The following is a 22509-nucleotide window of genomic DNA, read 5'->3' on the forward strand; positions in this document are numbered from 1 at the left end:
TTCATTTTATGACCACCATCCCTGCGACCAGATGGCCTTACTGGAAACCATAAATGTAAGCTGAATAGAGCTTGTCATACAGAATGCCAGGCTTCTCACAGATCATTACATTTTAGTATTTGACTATATTAATTTTCCTGTTATGATATGTTAGCGGCTGCACGGTAGCCAAGTGGTTAGTGCGCAGGCTAAGAGACCCGGGTTCGATTCCACCCTCGGGCATCTCTGTGTGGAGTTTGCATGTTCTTCTTGTGCATGTGTGGGTTTTCTCCGGGTACTCCGGTTTCCTCCCACATTCCAAAAACATGCTAGGTTAATTGGTGCCTCCAAATTGTCCATAGGTATGAATGTGAGTGTGAATGGTTGTTTGTCTATTTGTGCCCTGTGATTGGCTGGCAACCAGTCCAGGGTGTACCGCTGGGATAGGCTCCAGCATAAGCGGCAGAAAATGAATGAATGAATGATAGCATCATCAAAGTACATCGCTTCAAAATACACTTTGTTTACATGTGTGCATATAAAGTGTAGCTTTAGTCTGTGGACTTAAAGTACTGTCAGTCAATTTTCCCAATTTAACGTCAGCCAATTGTCTAATATATTCATTCATATTTTCTACAGCTTATCCTCACAAGGGTCGCGGGGGTGCTGGAGCCTATCCCAGCACCCACCAACTGGTCGCCAGCAAATCACAGGGCATTCATTCATTCATTCATTCATTTTCTACCGCTTTTCCTCACGAGGGTCGCAGGGGTGCTGGAGCCTATCCCAGCACCCACCAACTGGTCGCCAGCAAATCACAGGGCATTCATTCATTCATTCATTCATTTTCTACCGCTTTTCCTCACGAGGGTCGCAGGGGGTGCTGGAGCCTATCCCATCTGTCTTCGGGCGAGAGGCGGGGTACACCCTGGACTGGTCGCCAGCCAATCACAGGGCACATATAGACAAACAACCATTCACACTCACATTCATTGTCTAATATATGCGGTCCAAATTCGATAGCTATCAGATTAAACAGAAGTTTGTGTTTTACTTTTGTCTGACTCTCTCCACATGGATCTTCTCCAATGTTCCCACCTCATCTTTCTTTCCACTTGTTGTCCTTTTCCCTCAGTGTGTATAGAAGGTCAAATGGCATATCTAAGTCACTGTAGGTCATTTTCTACCATCTTGTTTGTGTGTGTGCATGTGTGTGTGTGTTTTTGTCAAAAGCACTGAGCCAGAGTAATGGGTTTGTTCAGCCGTCCGTTGCGGTTGTTTTGCCGCTGAAAAATCCAGCAAAGTGGTGAGAATGACCAATTATGCTCACACTCTCACTCTCTCTAACAGGCAACTTGCATTTTTCTACATGCGAGCAATGCGCTCATATTATAAACATATTCAGCAGCCTTTGCATACTATCCCCTTTGTTGAAAAGATTAGCTAGTCCTTTTCGGTCATGAAGTTACCATCAATCATAAATGTGCAATTTCAAGTTCAAAATATTCATCTGAAAAACATAGTTTATTTTAACCAAGAAAAAAAAACGTCATTCACCCTGAACTGCGGCTGACCCACGGCGCCACTTTGCAGTCACAATGCACCCTCCAGACATTATCCGCCAAGCGTGGATTAATGAAGTGAAACCTGACAAGAGGTGCAAGGCCAAATAAAATGTTTTTAAATCGCCAGGTGTAGTGTATAGTATATAAATACACACAGTATTTATCATGAAAAAGTAGAGGGAGGAGTTCTCTTCAAAAGAACCACAACTCCCCAGTGCAGGCAGCACTTGTGTTTGACTGAAGACAAGAGACAATTATCTCAATACTCACTTCTGTTACCAGTTTATTAAACAATAATGTATGTGCTAAACTAAAGTTTGTCCTAATTTTCATTTCTATTTCTAGCGGCAAGCACACTCAGTATGTTTATGCAAGATTTTGGAGTTTGAAGCAAATAACAGTGCATGTCGTTGAAATGATTTGCTCCAATTGTGTGTTTACATGGTGTGATGCATTAAGACAGTTGAAAAAAGTTGACTTGCATTCTTACGCCATGAATATTCATTCATTCATTTTCTACCGCTTTTCCTCACGAGGGTCGCAGGGGTGCTGGAGCCTATCCCAGCTGTCTTTGGGCGAGAGGCGGGGTACACCCTGGACTGGTTGCCAGCCAATCACAAGGCACATATAGACAAACAACCATTCACACTCACATTCATACCTATGGACAATTTGGAGTCGCCAATTAACCTAGCATGTTTTTGGAATGTGGGAGGAAACTGGAGTACCTGGAGAAAACCCACGCATGCACAGGGAGTACATGCAAACTCCACACACAGATGGCCGAGGGTGGAATTGAACCCTGATCTCCTAGCTGTGAGGTCTACGCGCTAACCACTCGAACGCCGTGCCGCCCAGCATGAATATATTAATGAATATGTATGTCGTTTCGCTCCACTGTTTGGAAAAGTGTGACTTCCTTAGCCAATTTTTTGCCAGATTTTATGCACTGATTCTGGGCTGCTAGAAGCTAGCAAGAGCCACTCTTCCATGGAACATCGCTGGACATTCTTCCATGTGGCTGCATTTCACATTTTGTGAGTTCCAACATTTCATTTCATTCATTTTCTAGGCAGCTTATCCTCATTAGCATTGCAGAGGTATGCTGGAGCCTATCCCAGCTTTCTTTAGGCAAGAGGCAAAGGTACACCCTGGACTGGTCGCCAGCCAATCGCAGGGCATGGATCTGATCAAAAATAAGGATGTCAAAGAGCTTACACCATTCACACTCACATTCATACCTTGGAGTCAATTTGGAATGTGGGAGGAAAACGGAGTACCTGGAGAAAACTCAGGGATAACATGCAAACTCCACACAGAGATGCCCAAGCGGAGAATCGAACCAAGGTCTTCCCAATCTCCTGATTGCGTGGCATACATGCTAACCACTGAGTTCTACATGCACGGCAAATGTATGCTGTATTTTGTCCTGATTTTACATGATTACATATGAGCTTATTTGCCCCCCATCTCTTTGAGGCAGGACGAACAACAACTGGATGTGATTTTTTTTTCCTCCCGTGAAAAGATATTCAAATCATGGATACTGAAGTCTACATGTAATATCAGTTCAATACACAATTTTTTTTCAAGTTGATTAAACATGATAATGAACTTTGTGTGCTCTTGATGTGTGTGTGCGTGTGTGTCAGACTGTATGAAGCGGTGGCGTTGTCTTTGACTTGTTTCTGATATAGATGAGTAGGCGTTACATGGAAAGGCGTTCCGCGCTTCACTCAGTCACAGATCTCCAATCCAACGCATCACTCCATCTGCGTGTGAGCGCGTGCGAGTGTGTGTGCCTGCCAAGCTGTTATTCAAAAAAGGCAAACACACACACACACGCAAACAGGAAGCGACAGACACATTTGACAAGTTTTCTGTCTGATCGTGTTCGCATTAATCCGACAAAAAAATGTTCAAGATATTCCCCCCAATGTGACATAAGCGTTGAAGCATAGAGCAAAGAGGCAACAGTGAAACTCTTATTTTTAGCACCTTCATGAATAAACACCAGTGCAAGTCGCCGTGGTTTTACTCAAACTAAAAAGAGGCGCCGTTGATTAATTAATTAGTCAAACAACAACAACAACAAAGCTGCATGACTGCTTTATCCCAGTGGAGTTAGGTTTTTTGCCACTTCTAAAACCAAAAAAAAAAACAACAATTTGATCTGATTCCATGGAACCTCTGAAGTCAAACACAAAATGATGCAATTCAAAACATAATTTTCAGGCAATTTACACCTCACACAAAATCATGCCAATGGAACTGTGCATTTTATTGATGATATTAAGAATGCACATGAGATATTCATCTATGACCATTACCTCATGTTGCAGAATGATAATGCATGCCCCATGTTGCAAGCTCATCCCAGTTCTTGCACGGCCAAAATACTCACTGCACATGTCATCCACAAAACATATTTGAAATGCTATGGATAGACATATATGTGATATATGCATATGTGATATACGCATATGTGTTCTAGGGATGCTCAGATCAATTGGCCACCAATCGGTACCAGATGGTTTCCATTTTAAAAAATCATGTGAGCAGCATATGCCGATCAATGCCCTTTCAAGGCCCATCACAAAAAACGATCACCTGTGGCTAGTACTATCGCAGCCCTCAGTGATCCTCGGGTGCAGTGTAGTGTCTTGCCCTAAATTATGTCTTGGTCATCGTGCTCCTACCCATTTTCCTTCATAGTGCACAGGCGTGCCAAAACAAAAACACCATGTCTGCCGTGTAGAACTTAACTACCAACACATGCCACAAAAATATATTACGCCATTTGAAGAACAAACATTTGACATTGAGTATGGTGAGTTTTCGCGGCTGACGGTGTGATCATCAGTCAAACAGCTGCTAATGCAGCCATAACCCGAAAAATTAGTTAATTCATCAGATGAGATTACCACCCTTTCTCAGCAGTAGAAGACACCAGATTAGCCGAGTGATCTTTTGTTTACCTGGAAGTCCTGCTGGAGATCCACCAATGTACTTCCCATCCAAAGTCTCCATAAAGACAGCGTCTCATCCTCTGGAAGTATCACAGGTGATACATGTTCTCCTGAAAAAGTAAGTCAAATATGTTTTTGTCTGAATTAAGGTGCTTTTTTTCATATCATTATAAGCAGTTATTGTGAATAAATTGAAAAATGTATAACCAATCCATGTGACCCTGAGAGTTCCAGTTCCTACTATTATGAAGCTAGTCACACAGCCATTGAAGAAATGTAGACCAAGTCGGCCAGCCACAATCAACAAACTTATCAACTCTCTGTGAAGGAGATTGTTGCACTGTGTGGGGCAAATGGTGGTTAGCCCAGATAACGGTTTTATTGTGGCCAATCTGCGTGCTCACTCACACACATTTACACACATTTGTCAACAATATAGTTGTGTGAAAATAGATCTTTGAGTTCAGCTCATGAAAAAGGAAGCAAAGCAAAAGTGTTGTGTTTATAAGATTGGCCAAAAGGTAAGTAGACAAGCAATTAGCAAAAAAGAGAACAGGACTGAATGCTGGAAGCTGATGTAGAAGAAACAACATTCCATGCCCATTGTGTATGGCCCTGTCCATACATAGGTGGGTATCTCATAAATTCCACAAATCGTCCACACTAAAAGCAAAGGTTTTCAAAATCTCCTGCCAAAGAGTAGATTAGATACAAATCGGGTTGTGTGTTGGACTGTGACATCACAAACGCGGCCTGTGTTTACATCAGAACTATGTTGGTTGTAGCAATTGTTCAAGCGCTTTTTGCTTGCTTGTTTTTGCAAGCCCAAATACTGCTTCACGTTGAAGACGGCAAATAACCACTTTGAGGTCGGCCATTTTTCCTCAAATAACCATTCCACATCCAAGGCATCTTCTTCCTAACGCCCGTCTTGAGTCAGACCTGGACACACTGCCAGCTGGTGGGAGAACTTTGAGATGGAAATTGTCCTCCTGGAGGAATGGCACGAAAATTCCTGAATGTCCCATTCCTTGCTATTGTCGTTGTCCGTGTTTAGTACATATGGCATTATGTCATTTTTTGTTTTTATACGATGGAACATAATTGGACACTATTTTTTTCATTTAAAAAATATGTAAAATATACCTTGCACATAACATAACGCCCTTTATCGCACTTCACTCCAAAAAAAACTAACTATATTCGATCCATATCACTGCTTTGCAAAAGAAGCACTGAAATCTGAATATCAAAGCCTCCCACTTACTCCAGAAGACTCTTTCAAATCCTCCTTAATGTCATATGGGGGCCCAAAGTGGCTGACAACTGAGCATAAAATCGTGTGATATGTTCTACGCTTCAAAACAGAAAGTGTGATACAGATATGCGTGAATAAATCGGAGTGACACATCTTCCTTTTTCTTGAGGTACTTGGAGGGAAAAGATAAGTGGCGGTAAAGGATATACATTGACATTGAGTGGAAGTAATTACTAAGTAGATTTGTTAACATCCTAAGACGTACACATGTATATTTGCTAACAGGAAATAGAGAGGTTTACACTTATTATTGTACTGAATCGTATTAATTAATTACATTTTGGTGGTCTGCTACTCACCCTTTGAAGAACAGATTGATATTCTACTATGCTATACCGAGTGTACTGTTCATATTACTACGTACGAGTACTAGCAGCCAGGCAGTCTCTCATGTTCCTTATAATTTCTGTGTCTTGTGGTGGCATCGCAAGACAAAGTAACAAAAGAAAGTAAAGAAAGAAAAATAAACTTACATGAAGTTCATTATTTTGATAATCACTGTGCTGAAGTCTGAAGATTTGCTAATGTCTCAAATCACCAAATGAAATCGTCTGATTTCAGCGTCAACACATTGAGACGGCTTCTAGGAAATTTCTGTTGAAGAAAGTTTTACCACTTTTGGCGCCTTTGGCGGTGGAGCTTCCAGTGATGGAGTATATGTATGTGTGTGAAGTGGAAGTGGAAGAGTGAGGTTACAGGAAGAAGAGATATAGAAGGTGGAGAATTTTAAGTACTTGGGGTCAACAGTTCAAAACAATGGAGATTGTGAAAAGGAAGTGAAGAAGCGCGTGCAGGCAGGATGGATCCGGTTGAGAAAAGTGTCAAGCTTGATGTGTGATAGAAGAGTTTGAGCTAAAATGAAAGTAAAGAAATACAAAACTGTGGTGAGACCAGCCATGTTGTTTGGTCTAGAGACAGTGCCACTGAGGAAAAGACAGGAAGCAGAACTGGGGGGGAGCAGAGATGAGGATGCTGAGATTCCCATTGGGAGTGACCAGGATGGATAGGATCAGGAAGGAGTACATCAGAGGGACATTACATGTTAGAGGCCTTGGAGATAAAGTCAGAGAAGCCAGACTGAGATGGTTCGGAAGGGAAAAGCCGAAAGAAGAAGGCGCCTTTGACAGTAAAGGTTCCAGTGCCAAATGCACTGTGATCCAAACACTCTGCAGGGATTACAAACATGGGGCTCACAGAGAACCAACCGATTCAAGGACTACCATGAGATGAGATATTCCTTTTTTATTCCAGGCTCCCGAAGATCATCCAAATGATCCTCTCATTAAGCACTCTGTCCATTTCCTCGACTGATATCGTTGTCAAAAGCCCCCGATAGTGTTTAAAAAAAAGCAGAGAACTAGCTGAAACTGCTGTCAGTCACTGTGACATGAGCTCAACACTGTGGAAAAGGCCAGGAATCTTTTATGATGGATGACGGCTGGGCAAGAAGCAGAGGAAACATTTAAATGCAAATAATAGCATCTGTCTGCTGGCTACTCACTCGTGACACGCACTCACCAATGACAGCAGCACACCGGGAGAGCAACACCACATGCGTGCACACAGCAGGCGTAATGAGATGATGTACGAGTGCTCTTCAGCTGCGATGCAGTCTTGTTTCCCCGCCGTACTTGAGCTGCTCTTCTGCTTATGAGAGCGCTTCTGACTGCCGTCTTTGTCGCTTTGCTTTTCCATCTCTTGTACACTCTTTGATGAAGTCGGATGGTTCAAAGACACTCGCCCTTACAGGGGAACTGCACTTTTTGGGGAATTTTGTCCATCATTCACAATTATGTGAAACATTCATTTATTTTCTACCGCTTATCCTCACGAGGATCGAGGGGGTGCTGGAGCCTATCCCAGCTGTTTTCGGGCGAGAGGCGGGGTACACCCTGGACTGGTCGCCAGCCAATCACAGGGCACATATAGACAAACAACCATTCACACTCACATTCATACCTATGGACAATTTGGAGTCGCCAATTAACCTAGCATGTTTCTGGAATGTGGGAGGAAACCGGAGTACCCGGAGAAAACCCACACATGCACAGGGAGAACATGCAAATTCCACACAGAGATGGCCGAGGGTGGAATTGAACCCTGGTCTCCTAGCTGTGAGGTCTGCACGCTAACCACTCGACCGCCGTGCCAACTAGCATGTTTTTGGAATGTGGGAGGAAACCGGAGTACCCGGAGAAAACCCTCGCATGCACGGGGAGAACATGCAAACTCCACACAGAGATGGCCGAGGGTGGGATTGAACTCGGGTCGCCTAGCTGTGAGGTCTGCGCGCTAACCACTTGACCACCATGCAGCCCTATGTGAAACATACATATTTCTTAACTTTGAAAACAAATTAATATAAGCTAGCTAGCAACGAGCATCATGGGAAATACCTCACACCCCCCGCCCCCCCCAAAAAACAGTGTTCCATTTAAATTACTGACTTAACCAAGCTACAGTATTATTATTGCAGCAGCTAACATGAAAAAATATTTTCATCAGCGGACTAACACAACACCTCACTAACCGCTCATCTCAGCGTCACTCACAGACGGAAGAGTGGATACCTAGCTCTCAGTTTCGCTACAAAGACTCAAGAAGATGCTTGTTTGCTGTCAGCATTTTTTACCCGAGGACTGGACTTGTGCTGGAAGACACAGCCATCCCAAGGAGAGCGGACATCCTCAGTGTTGTCACTCTATCTATACTATCTATTGTATAAGAACAAACTAGCAAACCGTCTTTGATCTTTCCACTAACTTTGACATCTTTGAGCTTTTTCTCCCAGTGCTAAAATGAGTATTTCAAATATAGACACCTTTATTACCAATACAAAGCCATTCCCCACACAGTCACAATCCACAACCTTCTGTCCAATTAGTTTCCCCCCCCCGTCTCACTGTGTGCCATTCCAATAAATGTTTTCCTCATCTCTCTGCTTTGCATATAAATCGCTAAACATGCTTTTGTAACGGCTGTCAAACAGCAGTATTCAAACATTAGAGGCAGACGGCAGTGATGCAATATGGAGACTGCATAATATTTGACGTGGAAAGTAATGGACGCCTTGAGATACGGACTATGCAAAAACAAGAAAAGATGTCAATCCTCCCCTGGTAGCCACTAGCCATATAGAAAATTAATTTGGGGGGGATGTTACCATTTGACAAATCAATTCACATAAAATACATTTTATAAACTAGTCTTGTGAAATAAAGTTGCGATTTATGGCATATATCAACATATTACTGGAAAAATACATGAAAACAATAAATATTATTGCAATGTTAGAACATTTATAGTGACATTGCAACTTTTTTTTCAGAATTTGTACTGCATTGTCCTAATATTAAGATGTCATTTGATCCTTCTTCTTTGAATCCCATAATTATTTTTAAAAAATTATTAAAAAGACAACTCAGCTTTCAATTTAACAGAAAAATATATATATCCAAACAACATTTTGCTGAATGAATAGACACTGTTTACGACCCAGAGCCCAGAGAAATATAACATATTTAAGGAGGACACAGGAGGCAGGAAAAGCAAAAGTCTGTTGATGCCCAAACAAAAAGTCCTGATGCTTCCTGCAAAAACAAAACACAAAGACCAACTACAACCAAACACTGATCCAGCGTAACATACACCTCTTCACATTTTGAAGGTGTCTAGAGGAGAGGCGAGCTGCTTTAACGGTCAATAAGACATCATCACCCTATGACATAAGCTGTTTTCTCACATCAACGTTATTAATGTGCCGAGTCAAACTGTTTACGTAGGCAATTCACAATTGAACGAAAAAGTTTCTACACTCCATAATCTGAGCATTTTGTTTTGTTAGAATTTGCAAAAACTCCTAAGCTTACATGAGGTGGAAAATTGGGTAGAAAATGGGAAAGGAGTGTGGCAATAAATCATGACAGCACACATCTGAACCATCCACTGAAGCCTTTGATGCTCATCATCTTGTATCTACAATGTCAATAGTTTCATTTCAACAATGGTAATTTTACAAAAATTTTCTTGGGGCTGCACAGCGGTCGAGTGATTTGCGTGCAGACCACACAGCTAGGAGACCCAAGTTCGATTCAACCCTCGGACATCTCTGTGTGGAATTTGCATGTTCTCCCTGTGCATGCGTGGGTTTTCTCCAAGTACTCCGGTTTCCTTCCACATTCCAAAAACATGCGAGGTTAATTGTTGACTACAAATTGTCCATAGGTATGAATGTGAGTGTGAATGGTTGTTTGTCTATACGTGCCATGTGATTGGCTGGCGACCAGTCCAGGGTGTACCCCGCTTCTCACCCGAATTCAGCTGGGATAAGCTACAGCATACCCACGACCTCACTGAGGATAAGTGCCATAGAAAATAAATGAATGAATGACTATAGACATACTTATACTGTAGATATAGATATAAAATAGATGTATGTATACATTTTACATTATTTAGCACCCCTAACGGTCTACTTCAAATCTGGAGGTTGCTTTGCATTAGCGAATAGAATAGAAATGAAGCAATTACAATTTTTAATCAGATTTATTACAGTTTTCAAATGAATTAATCATGATTAATCACACTACAGTTGTTTGTCTATATGTGGCCTGTGATTGGCTGGCGACCAGTCCAGGGTGTACCCCGCCTCTCGCCCGAAGACAGCTGGGATGGGCTCCAGCACCCCCCGTGAGGAAAAAGCGGGAGAAAATGAATGAATGAATTAATTAATTAAAAATAATCACTTTTAAGGAAGCATATTTCATTTATTTATTTTTTTCATTTTCTCTCTTGCTTGTTCTCATTAGGCTCACAGGTGAGCTGGAGTCCATCCCAGGGTATACCTGAATTGGTCACCAGTCAATCACAGAGCACAGACTAACAACCATGGTAAAATTCAGAGCCGGCCCAAGGTATAAGCAAACTAAGCACCGGCTTAGGGCCCCTTGAACACTTGGGGGCACCCTAGAGCATCCATCCATTTTCTATACCCTTATCCTAGGTTCGTGGGCATGTTGGAGCCTATCCCAGCTGTCTTCGGGTGAGAGGCGGGGTACACCCTGGACTGGTCGCCAGCCAATCACAGGGCACATATAGACAAACAACCATTCACACTCACATTCATACCTATGGACAATTTGGAGTCACCAATTAACCTAACATGTTTTTGGAATGTGGGAGGAAACCGGTGTACCCCGAAAAAATCACACACGCACGGGGAGAACATGCAAACTTCACACAGAGACTTTTTTTTCCTCATGAAATCCCTTCTTCGTCTTCGAGAAGGTCTCCAACACACATTCACAGCTGCCATAATAACTTGGCTGATCACAGAACACTGAAATTAGCACTTGGCTATTTACTGCTGATGTAGCGGCACCTCTGAAAGCTACACACATACACACACACACACACACTTCAAGAATGATATTTTCTTGTTTTTCAGCTTTCCATCTCATCTCATTTCACTCTGACTCATCAAGAATTCTCTTAGATGTTGTCTTTGAAGGCCGCAGTTCTGTCGCTCTGCTCTTGTCCTGGTTTTGTTCACATCTACTCCCGAGATGTTAATTTGACACCCATGTGTGTGCTTGTGTGTGTGTGTGGCCTTCTGGGAGGTGTTTACCGATAGAGCCTGAAGCTGCCTGACAACAGTGTTCAGGATGTTGCTTCTCTAATTACTGAAAACATAAACAGAAGAAAACAGGCCTGTGGTGAGTGGACACACATGTATTGGTACAAACATACGCGCCATAGACTGTTTTCCTCCACATTACCTAACCTGCCAATTGGGATATTCAAATAACAAAACTTTGCATAAGTTATTTTATAGTACATCAACACATAAAGGAAACACTTCTACCACACATTGCAGAGCTCCATGAATGGAATATTCCAGCCGAACATTTGTATTGATTACATACTGTCGCGTAATTGACTTGCAATAAATAACAAAAGAATGACGTTTCAATAGAAACAGATGTCTTCAAACCTCATTTTCCAGTATTTGTGTGCTTCATGTGCAAAAGAAATTAATTCTGTGTTGTTGGGTTGTTTAAACATTATTTTACAGTAAACTTAATATCAATTTTGGGCTTTACACATCTTTGCAGTGGGTTTATTTTCCCTACTGTATGTGCCATAACCTAAGAAATTCAGTTTCCATATACACCACTTCCATGTAAACTGCATAACCGCTGGTTCCATGGTCTACAAATGAAATTAACCACAAGGGTCTCTAATTAGAGAAGGGTCAAAAAACACGACAGCGGTGGCTGTAGGCAAACTCCACAAAATGTTGTCAGCTGCATCACAACTATTAGTGTGAAAACTCATGAGTGTTACACATGCCATACTGTTACAAGGAAGTCAGCTGTATTAATAATAACTTGTTAATAAATGACCATGCAATCTCACTCATGATTAAAGTAAAAAAAATTGTGATATGATCCCTCAATTATCCATGACACATGAATTTCCATGAAATAGTATTTCTTATTGATAAATAGAATATTTTCATACTTAGAGAACCTGTTTACACCCTTCTAAATACAGTGTTTAACATTAGAGCCCTCTAGACATGCAATAACACCCCTATAGCCACATGTAAAATGGTATTACCAAATATAGTAGTCATAATAACAAACAATGAGCAATTTAAGAGATAAATAAGACTTGTGCTTGTGTGTGTTGCTATAAATGTGTTCCCTAAGGGAACGTCTGTAGCCTTTTTATTAGGGGTTAGCTTGTTGTTCCTGTAAAAACAGTCCGGTGCTTCTGTCTCCATAATAGAGGAACAGTACACCTACTGACGAGTGTAAAATTGTTGCATAAATTGTCAACATGAACCCAAAAACACGCTAACGGGGGCAGACACTAACTAAAGTTACACTGTAAATAAAAATTGTATGTGATTCAATGGGTAAGCAAACATCATCTAGGAAAAAAAATGGCAAACTTGCTAACACCTTTGCAAAATGTTTTGGTATCAAATGAAGCAAACAATCATCCTGTGTGTCAGAGAGGCAGCACTGACTTTGTTTGCAGCGCCACCTACTGACACTCAAATGAAGACTCTCCCTCATTATGACCATGACTGCCATAGTTTCACAATGCCATTACTCGCTTCCTCGAGAACAAGATCCAACACGTTTGAAGGTTGCGTAGTGTGAATGATCGAAGGTGATACGCTTTTCACAACAAATTATTATTAACAGCGTGGAAAAAAAAAGCAATGTAAAAATAAGCACTGCGCTTGAGTGGTTTTTTTAGCTCCTTCTCTGTGTCAAATTAGCAGCAGGGGTGCTTGTTTTGACACAATATCATACAAGCCTTTCATTTATTTGACTTTTTTTGTATGTAACTTGCAAACACAGCTCCCCAAATACATTGCTTTCTTTATACAGTTGGCGCACAGTTGGCTGTATAGTAGAGCATCAACAATATGTGTGCGATGCATTACACTGTAGTCTATGACAAACACTGTCATTATGATATTGTAGACTTGCAATAAATTATCACTGAATCAATGAGTAATCATTATCCAATTAATCGGCAACTATTTTGGGATTTGTGACAGGTGAGGGCTGCACGGCGGACGAGTGGTTAGCACACAGACCTCACAGCTAGAAGACCAGAGTTCAATCCCACCCTCGGCCATCTCTGTGTGGAGTTTGCATGTTCTCCCCGTGCATGCATTGTTTTTTGTCCAGGGACTCAGGTTTCCGCCCACATTCCAAAAACATGCTAGGTTAATTGGCGACTCCAAATTGTCCATAGGTATGAATGTGAGTGTGAATGGTTGTTTGTCAATATGTGCCCTGTGATTGGCTGGCGAGCCTCTCGCCCAAAGACAGCTGGGATAGGCTCCAGCACCCCCTGTGAACCTTGTGAGGATAAGCGGTAGAAAATGAATGAATAGGTGAATTGGTTTTAAAATGTAAATATCCTCTCAAATTTTATATATTATACTGTATATATTTTTGTGGAGGCTGCACTGTGGGTTGGCCACACAGTCAGGAGGTCCGGAAGACCTGGGTTCGATTCTCCGCTTGCATCTTTGTGTGCCGTTTCCATGTTCTCCCAGTGCTTGAGTGACTCCAAATTGTCCGTAGGTATGAATGTGAGTGTGAATGGTTGTTTGTCTATGTGTGCCCTGTGATTGGCTGGCCACCAGCCCAGGCTGTACCCCACCTCTCGCCTGAAGACAGCTGGGATAGGCTCCAGCAGATGGATGGATATGTTTCAGTTTTCATTGGACCGTTTGGAACAAATCAATGCCAAAAACTGAGGTTCCACGATATTGGGTGGGCTAAGCACATCAAACAAGTTGTTTCCTTGTAAACTGGTGTGTAGATATATCGCCGTGTCATCTTAAAATGAATATATTCAGTGGAAAAATTGTTTTCTTGTTTGACTGCAACACTGAAATTATGCCTTGTAGCATATTTCTGACTTCCCAGCAATCTTGAATGGAGCAAGCGATAGCATAACCAAGACATCATCAATACAACTCCATCCAAGGGGTAGACAGTATTTGCATGGGATTGTCATGGGCTCTTTTATACAGATGTAAGCCTCCTTGTTGAGCCAGCCCTTGTCAAATTGACACACAGCTCAGTGAGGTTCACCAACCACATAGACTGACAATCACCTCCATAAACCTCACTCTCGTCACAGCACCAATCTAACCCGCCTGGTTCGGTCAGCCCTGTGCACTGCCCTGGGCTCAAACCAAGGTCCTTTGGAATCAGAGTTGAAAGTGCTAGGCTAGACTGTCAACTCTACGGCCAACACAGCTCTTAAAATTCAGGGAGTGAGGTTTACCAACGTATACTCGCAAAGCCACATTGGATAGCGTCTGTTACAAACTGAGGACAGTCATCTACTATATGCCTTTGCTTTTTTTTACAAAACCTAGTAGAGTGTAATATTGCTGCAACATCACTTTACTTTCAACACCGTGAGGCAGGAGGAGTATGTACGGCAGGGGTCTCAAACTCAATTTACCTGGGGGCCACTGGAGCTAGGGTCTGGGCAAGGCTGGGCCGCAACAGGTTTTCAAAAAAAAAAAGTAAACGCATTTATTAAAAACAGAAAAATATACAAACTTTTTCAGTGCTTTGGTTCCGATTTTCTACAATGAAAGCTCTGATAAAACATTCCACTGTTCTCAAATATCTTAATTTTTATTTTTCTGCACAAAGTAAAATGAAAAATAAATAAACAAATCAAGAATAAAGAAAATCAATCAATCAGTAATAAATAAATATAATAATAATAATAAAACGGCAAATAATAAAAACCACATATAATTGGTGGGTAGACAAATTATTTTTTTTATTTTTTAACAAAGCATTATTAGAGCCCTGTAGACATGACAAAACACGACGACTATAGTCACATTTATACTCTTTTTATTTACAACATATTGCGCAACTGCAGGGTCTTGAGACACATGCTAACTCGCAAACTGGAGAGCTAGCGACCTAAACGGTAGCCTTCAAGTTATTTCCTTTAAACTTAAATAGCCAAAAACTTACCACTTCCACACGGATAGGGAGGATAACTATTAACAGTTATTTAACCTTTAACATGAACATTAATCAAACGTAATAATTTTTTCTGGGTACATGATACCATACAGCATCCATATACAACTTGCGTGGGCCGCACGAACATTAAACTTTCATGTCAAGGCGGGGGCCTCAAACTAGTGTCGGCCCGCGGGCCGCGTGTTTGAGAACCCTGATGTACGGTGTCCTGGTTTTAGTGGAATATCCTAATATAAATGTGGCTTACCACCACTACGACCATCAGAAGTCAGAAAAAATCTGTTTATATGATATGATATACACTAAAATCAAGTCCACAGATCTTTCTTTGGCATGTTGGTGACAGCGTTGTTCATATTTGTAAGGGATTTGCCATTTGTAGTTTAAAAAAGGCATTCATTCTTTACATACATTGGTTAAGAAAGGCTGGAAAATGATTATATTATGGTTCTTCAAGTCCACTAATAAGATTAACAATTGCAAGCCTAAAAGGTTTACCGTTTAAGTGTTTCAGTAAAATGTAAACAAAAACATGGCTTACAACGTTCAACTAGCCAGCAATACAGGCCTCAAATCTGATCTAGTATAGTTACAGTTGAGCCAGGTTAAGTATTTGTACACATATAATGTTGTATAAAGTACTATTTTTGTCATTGTCATGTGTGTGTGTGTGTGTGTGTGTGTGTGTGTGTGTGTGTGTGTGTGTGTGTGTGTGTGTGTGTGTGTGTGTGTGTGTGTGAGAGAGAGAGAGATATGTAGCTGGTGTCAGACAATTGGGTCAGAGATGGTTGTGTTGTGCTTGCTTCTGGCTACTCAGACGTCTGCATTGTGTGTGTTCACTCATGCAGGAAAGCCCAGCCTTAGTGTAGCAGAAAGGCAAAAGAGGTCATATAAGTGTGTGGGCATGCGTGTGTGGTATGCCATTATCCACACACACACACACACACACACACACACACACACACACACACAAACAGGTCAAATGCCCCAAACAACGTGTGAGAAAAATGTTATTAACAGGGAATTATTACTGCATTTACAGTAAAGATAACGCCAACTGAACCAGAATCCAGTGGAAGCTGACAGTTTCCAGCATTTATTTGATTGCATTCAACTTCAAGTGGACAAACAAAAAGGCCCCCCACCCACCAACACCGACACACACACACACACACACACATACATACACGCTGAGTGGCGCTAAAAGGGCTGGAAATATTGAAATGTACCATTTATAATTGCTCTTATTATCAAACAGGACACGTGAAGGCTCGTAGTTGGATACGCCCCCAAAGGAGACATACACACACTTTTCATTCAAATAAAAGACGAACACAGAACTTCTGATAGCTGTCTCTTAATCCAGGATTAGTCTGATTAGGATCTACAAACCAAGTCTGTGTGTTCACGTAAGTGTGTCAAAGCATTCAAGGCAAACAGGATATTTGAAGATGAAATCACAGTCCTGATGTTCAAGTGTTCTTTGACTATTGTTTGCTCATCTTGTGGCAGACAAGGAGGTACGCAGGCAGCATTTATGCACTGTACAGTGGAAGATTTAAGGCAGGGGCTATACAAAATGCTACTCTGGGGCCATTGTTGACACAAGGCTAATTTTTTATTGGCGTGCCGGCCCATCCCGGTGATTCTCGTGACAAAACAGCGTGCCAAAGGTGCGCTGAAAGCTTGCTAACTTTGACCTGGTCAATTCTTGGCGCAGGGGAAGCGCACCCTGCGCAGTGGAAAATTGGCTGACGGGCGCACAGTGTACACACAGGCAGGTTTTTCCAGAGTGTCGCACATATTTCAGTGGAAAAAACAATGACAGCAACCATCATTTCATGTGAGCGTCTGAACCAGCATGGACATTTTTGTATTAATTGTCCAATCAAATATCAAAGACGTCATACATAACGGGAACTCCACCTGACAACAGCTGAAAGTACGATGCCAACCAGGGCCGGATCTACACTGGAGCGGGGGAACGCCCTCCCCCCAAATCAAGAAGTGAAAACTTCACCAGAAAAAGGACAAGACAGATGCACTCATCGCCTCCCCTCAGTAACCATCCAATGACTGTTAGTATGCAAATGAGCCAACACGCATCGCAAGATACCATGAAATACGTGAATATACCATCAAATGTTCTCCTATTTGGTGATGTAGAGCAAGAATGTTGGTGGAAAACAAGCAAGATGCCTGGATTAGACTGATGCTGTGTTTGATGTAACTGTCAGGAACAGATGACATGTGCTGCGGGGTGGCGTACGTGGAGCATGACGTGCATTTAAAGACAATGAGAGGCGTTCATTTGATTGGTTAAGATTACACTCGGCTGTGTTAAACCCTCTCACGACTTTTCTCCTCCCTCTTGCCACTTGTGTCGGTGGGAGGGATTGAGGTGTGGGTGCGCGGCACCGCGCCGGTCTACAAAATTAGGGCCCTTTGTGTCAACACCCCACCACAAAAACACACCTCAGTAATGCAATGCCGTTTACAAACTAAAGAGAAAGTTTATTGAATATGGTTTTACTGATATGATCAAGTACATTATTTTTTAGAAAGTCCTTTCTAACATCTGGTTCTGAGAGCGGTTTAAAAAAATTAAAGAAAAACCAGATGCTCTCTGAAACGACCAATAGAACCTGACTAAAAGAGTTTAAGATAATTAAGACTAACAAACTCACTGACACATACACACATACACACACACACAGAGAGGCTTGTATGTTGTGATGGAAGAGTGAGCAAGGAACTAATGAAGATTTTAAATGAGAAAGTTCCTGGGGAAAACATGATAACCCAGCCCTTATTTCTCTCCTTCCAAATGCTAATGTCCACACTTCGTCATCCCTTTCCACTCTCCTTACCCTCATTGCCTTCCTCCTCCTTTGTCCTACACACCATAAATACTGTATTATTTTAATTAAGTCTTGTACTTTCACTTCCCCTTCCTAATTTTCCCGAGAAATCTCAGTTTCTTATGCTGTAAATCTACACTGTGGTAGGCTCATAATAATAATGTGATCTTTATAAGGAAGTTCTGGGGATGATTTGACATTAGTTTTATAAGGTAATATTTCATAGACATGAACTTGGGCATTTATCACGGACTGGGGGATGTACAATGTGTTTGGATGTGTGTGCGTGTGTGCATGTGTGTGTGTGTGTTAGTGGAGGTCATTTTGGTCCCATTGCAGTCGCTCTTTACAAATTCATTGTTTGTCTAAATCTAGAAGTGCAAGGTTATGTTATTTACCTGTGGTAATTGGTTTTCCCAAATGGTAGTTTCCATCAGTACACACACAAACACATATAAAGAGTGAGTAATGGATGGCATAACAACAAAGATGCCCTTTCAGATAGCGGCAGAACAAACACATCTTGTACACACATATGGATGTGTGAATGGAACAAGACCCAGAGCTGATCTGAGGATAGAAATGTCCCACATCAGAACGAGCGCATGCACGGTGGCTGTCACAACTGTATTGTGTTGCATTGTGCTTAGCAGGGACAATTACTGTATTTTCTGGACTAGAAGTCGCTCCAGAGTATAAGTCGCACAATGCCAAAATGCATAATTAGGGGGAAAAAAAAAACATACATAAGTCGCATTTTTTGCGGGTGATTTATTTTACAAACTACTTGACCAAAACAGACCTTACGTCCTCTTGGAAGGCAAGTTCTAACAATAAAAGAATAGACAACAGGCTGAATAGGTGCAAGATATGCTAACACAATGGTTATTCAGCTACACAAAAAATAAACATGAACAGAAAAGGTGTCCAGGGATTATGTAACATAAACAGTTTTTTCATTTATAAGTCGCTCTGGAGTATAAGTCGCAGGAACAGCCAACCTATGAAAAAAAGTGCGACTTATAGTCCGGAAAATATGGTATTCTCAGTTATTATTGACACTATCTGAGAGATATAAATATGTGTGTGATTGTGGTTGTAGACTAGTGTTCATAGATAGTAGTCATGTGTCCAGCTTAGGGATGTTTAATAATAGCGATAATATTTCGATTCGAGTTCTCCCCATGCATGCATGGGTTTTCTCCGGGTTTCTCCCACATTGCAAAAACATGCTAGGTTAATTGGCGACTCCAAATTGTCCATCGATATGAATGCGAGTGTGAATGGTTGTTTGTATATATGTGCCCTGTGATTGGCTGGCGACCAGTCTCTCGCCCGAAGACAGCTGGGATAGGCTCCAGCATTCCCACAACCCTCATGAGGATAAGCTGTAAAATGAATGGATGGATAGTAGCATAGAGTTTAAATATTAGAGGACAAATTTGCATGTAAATTTATCATTGAAAAACTATAAATACGTGTTTTGTGTTGACATTTTTTATGATAAAAAATGACATCCTCGTGAGGATAAGCGGTAGAAAATGAATGAATGTCGATTCGGCACACAAGCAACCTCATCAAACTGTACCATGCTACACAAAGTATGTCTGGAATTATATAGAAGTTTTTGATTTTTCTTCAATTTTCATGAAGTTATGACCTTTCTGTTCTCACACCTTAGACACCATTAAAGCTGACATTATTGTTGGAACCTGACAATATTTATAGTCTGTATACAGTGCATACACAGTTGAAAAACTGTGTGGTCACCTAAACTGAGCCAGAACACAACTTGATGACAAATGTCTTCAGCTTCTTTTTGGCACCTTGTTTCCAACTCTCAGCAGCTGTGACGAACTATTGCTCAAAGCAATCATGGGCCAAAAGTGAGTTTCGACACGCTGGCTGTTTTTGCGGAGAGTTATAGCCAAGAAACACTTTGAATCACGGCAAGGTTCTGAGGTCATGACTGCCCTTCTGGCCGTTACACTGCTGCCATTGATATCGCATTTGAAACACTCCACCTCAGCATCCACCTGAGAGCTTGCAGTCTATTGTACCCCGAGGCAAAGTTATTATTGTCACTTCCAATTTTTCACCGTTAAGCGAAGTGCTTTCTGGTGGGTGGCAGTGAGGTCACAGTCCCAACAGCAACACTGTACATAGTCTACATCTGATATGGTCGACCTCGGGCACCGCAGGTCAAGTCCTGGGAGAAATTTAACGGTAATTGTTGAGAAAAGGTCTTTGAAAACGCACAGCTTTACTCGTCTGATGAGTTCGGTAATGGTGTAAATGTGAGTGTGAATGATTGTGCATCTCTCTGTGACCAGTCCCGGATGTACATCATCTGGGATAGGCTCCAGCTCATCGTGACACTGAACTGCATAACTGGTAGAAAATGAATCATGCTGTCCTGCTCCGATAAAGCTGCTGCAATGACAGCATCCATGCTAATGACTTTAAGAGCTTGTCACTGTTTATAAAATGGGTGTCCAAAGTGCGGCCTGAGGGCCATTTCTATATAAATTCATTCATTCATTCATTTTCGACCGCTTATCCTCACAAGGGTTGCAGGGGTGCTGGATCTCAGCTGTCTTCGGGCGAGAGGCGGGGTACACCCTGGATTGGTCGCCAGCCAATCACAGGGCACATATAGACAAACAACCATTCACACTCACATTCATACCTATGGACAATTTGGAGTCGCGAATTAACCTAGCATGTTTTTGGAATGTGGGAGGAAACCAGAGTATATAAATTCACATTCTAAAAAAATGTAATTTAACACAAGAGCAGAAAAACAACAGCAAACATCAGCAGTAATTCTACAATCAAAATATTAAGAGAAAAAAGAGTGCAATTTTCATTTTTAAAATAATGTAATTAACATGCTAGGTTAATTGGCGACTCCAAATTGTCCATAGGTATGAATGTGAGTGTGAATGGTTGTTTGTCTATATGTGCCCTGTGATTGGCTGGCGACCAGTCCAGGGTGTACCCCGCCTCTTGCCCAAAGACAGCTGGGATAGGCTCCAGCATGCCTGCAACCCTTGTGACGATAAGCTGTAAAATGAATGGATGGATAGTAGCGTGGAGTTTAAATATTAGAGAACAAATTTGCATGTAAATTTATCATTGAAAAAATATAAATATGTGTTTTGTGTTGACATTTTTTATGACATGATAGACTGGAGGCGACGCTGACTTCTGGTTCCTGTTTTCATGTAGTGGCAAGATAATGGGATGCTAACAAGAACATATTAAGACTCATGCAGTTTACTAATAACACAACAAAACGTACGCCATATTGGACGTTAACTGGAGACTATGTCAAGCAAGGCAAAACTTTGGCATATTATCATGTTAACACATGCTAACTGGGGAGTACGCTATACCCGAGGTTCATTACTTTTAATTGGTATTGTGTTTTCATAAACAAAAAAGCCCGCCCCCATTCTTCCAATTTTTGTCAGCAGCTCTCAATATAAAATGTTTGGCTGCCCCTGGTCTAGGGTTATCCGAACTCAGGGTCAGGACCTTAATGGGTCAAGGGGTCAATTTTTATTGGGTCACCAGTAGTTAATATGTATGCATATTTTTTTTTAACAAAAAGGTCATTTCTTGTTTCAGGTGACTTAATGATTCATGTTTGTTCTTCATCCATCTATGTCTACTGCTGATCCTGTTCAGGTTGATGGGTGAGCTGGAGTCTATCCTTCAGGCAAAAGGCAGACTATGCCCTGGACTGGGCGCCAGTTAATCACAAAGCACATATAGACAAACAGCAGAGATGAGATGGATGTTGTGTTGACTGGAGTACGGACCTGTCAGTCAAGCCACTTTGGCATTCCGCTCAGGTACAAGGATCGGTGTTTGGTGCCAAAATACAGTCAGTCAGCTAGCATGCAGACAATAACAATATTTCACTAGGGGGAAGCAACAATCAGAGAGAAGAAGAAGAGGTTGAGTTGGATAAACATAGTTCACGTGAAGCTGGAAAAAGCATTGTAATGACTTTTTGGAGAACAGAAAGCCAGTGGAGGTCTTTAAGGTTCGCCATCTGTGACCTACTCCTCCTCCTCCACCTCTTCCTTCTTCTTCTGCTCCTTTTCTGACACCAACGCTACACAACATGGCCTTCTATACTCATTAGCATATAAATGACTCATACAAACACACACATGGTAAGGCAATGCAGCCATCACATTCACACAGTTGCCTGTCAGAAGTGAAAGTGTTTGTGTATTAGTGTGTTGGGGT

The 22509-nt window shown here is 41.6% G+C and overlaps 1 long non-coding RNA gene across 2 annotated transcripts in view; it reads right to left on the bottom strand.

Annotated features, from left to right (window-relative positions):
* LOC131122046 (uncharacterized) overlaps positions 1–22509 on the bottom strand; it is a 61032-nt gene that overhangs the window by 17196 nt on the left and 21327 nt on the right. The window contains exons 1-2 of one of the 2 annotated variants that reach the window (XR_009128514.1): positions 8464–8600; positions 4523–4623 (exon numbers count right to left, since the gene is read on the bottom strand). This is a non-coding gene — a long non-coding RNA (uncharacterized LOC131122046). Of the gene's footprint in view, positions 1–4522; positions 4624–8463; positions 8601–22509 lie in introns of those variants that run through there. The other variant, XR_009128516.1, reaches the window with a different exon arrangement.

Source organism: Doryrhamphus excisus, chromosome 1 (assembly GCF_030265055.1).
Source record: "Doryrhamphus excisus isolate RoL2022-K1 chromosome 1, RoL_Dexc_1.0, whole genome shotgun sequence".
NCBI lineage: Eukaryota > Metazoa > Chordata > Actinopteri > Syngnathiformes > Syngnathidae > Doryrhamphus > Doryrhamphus excisus.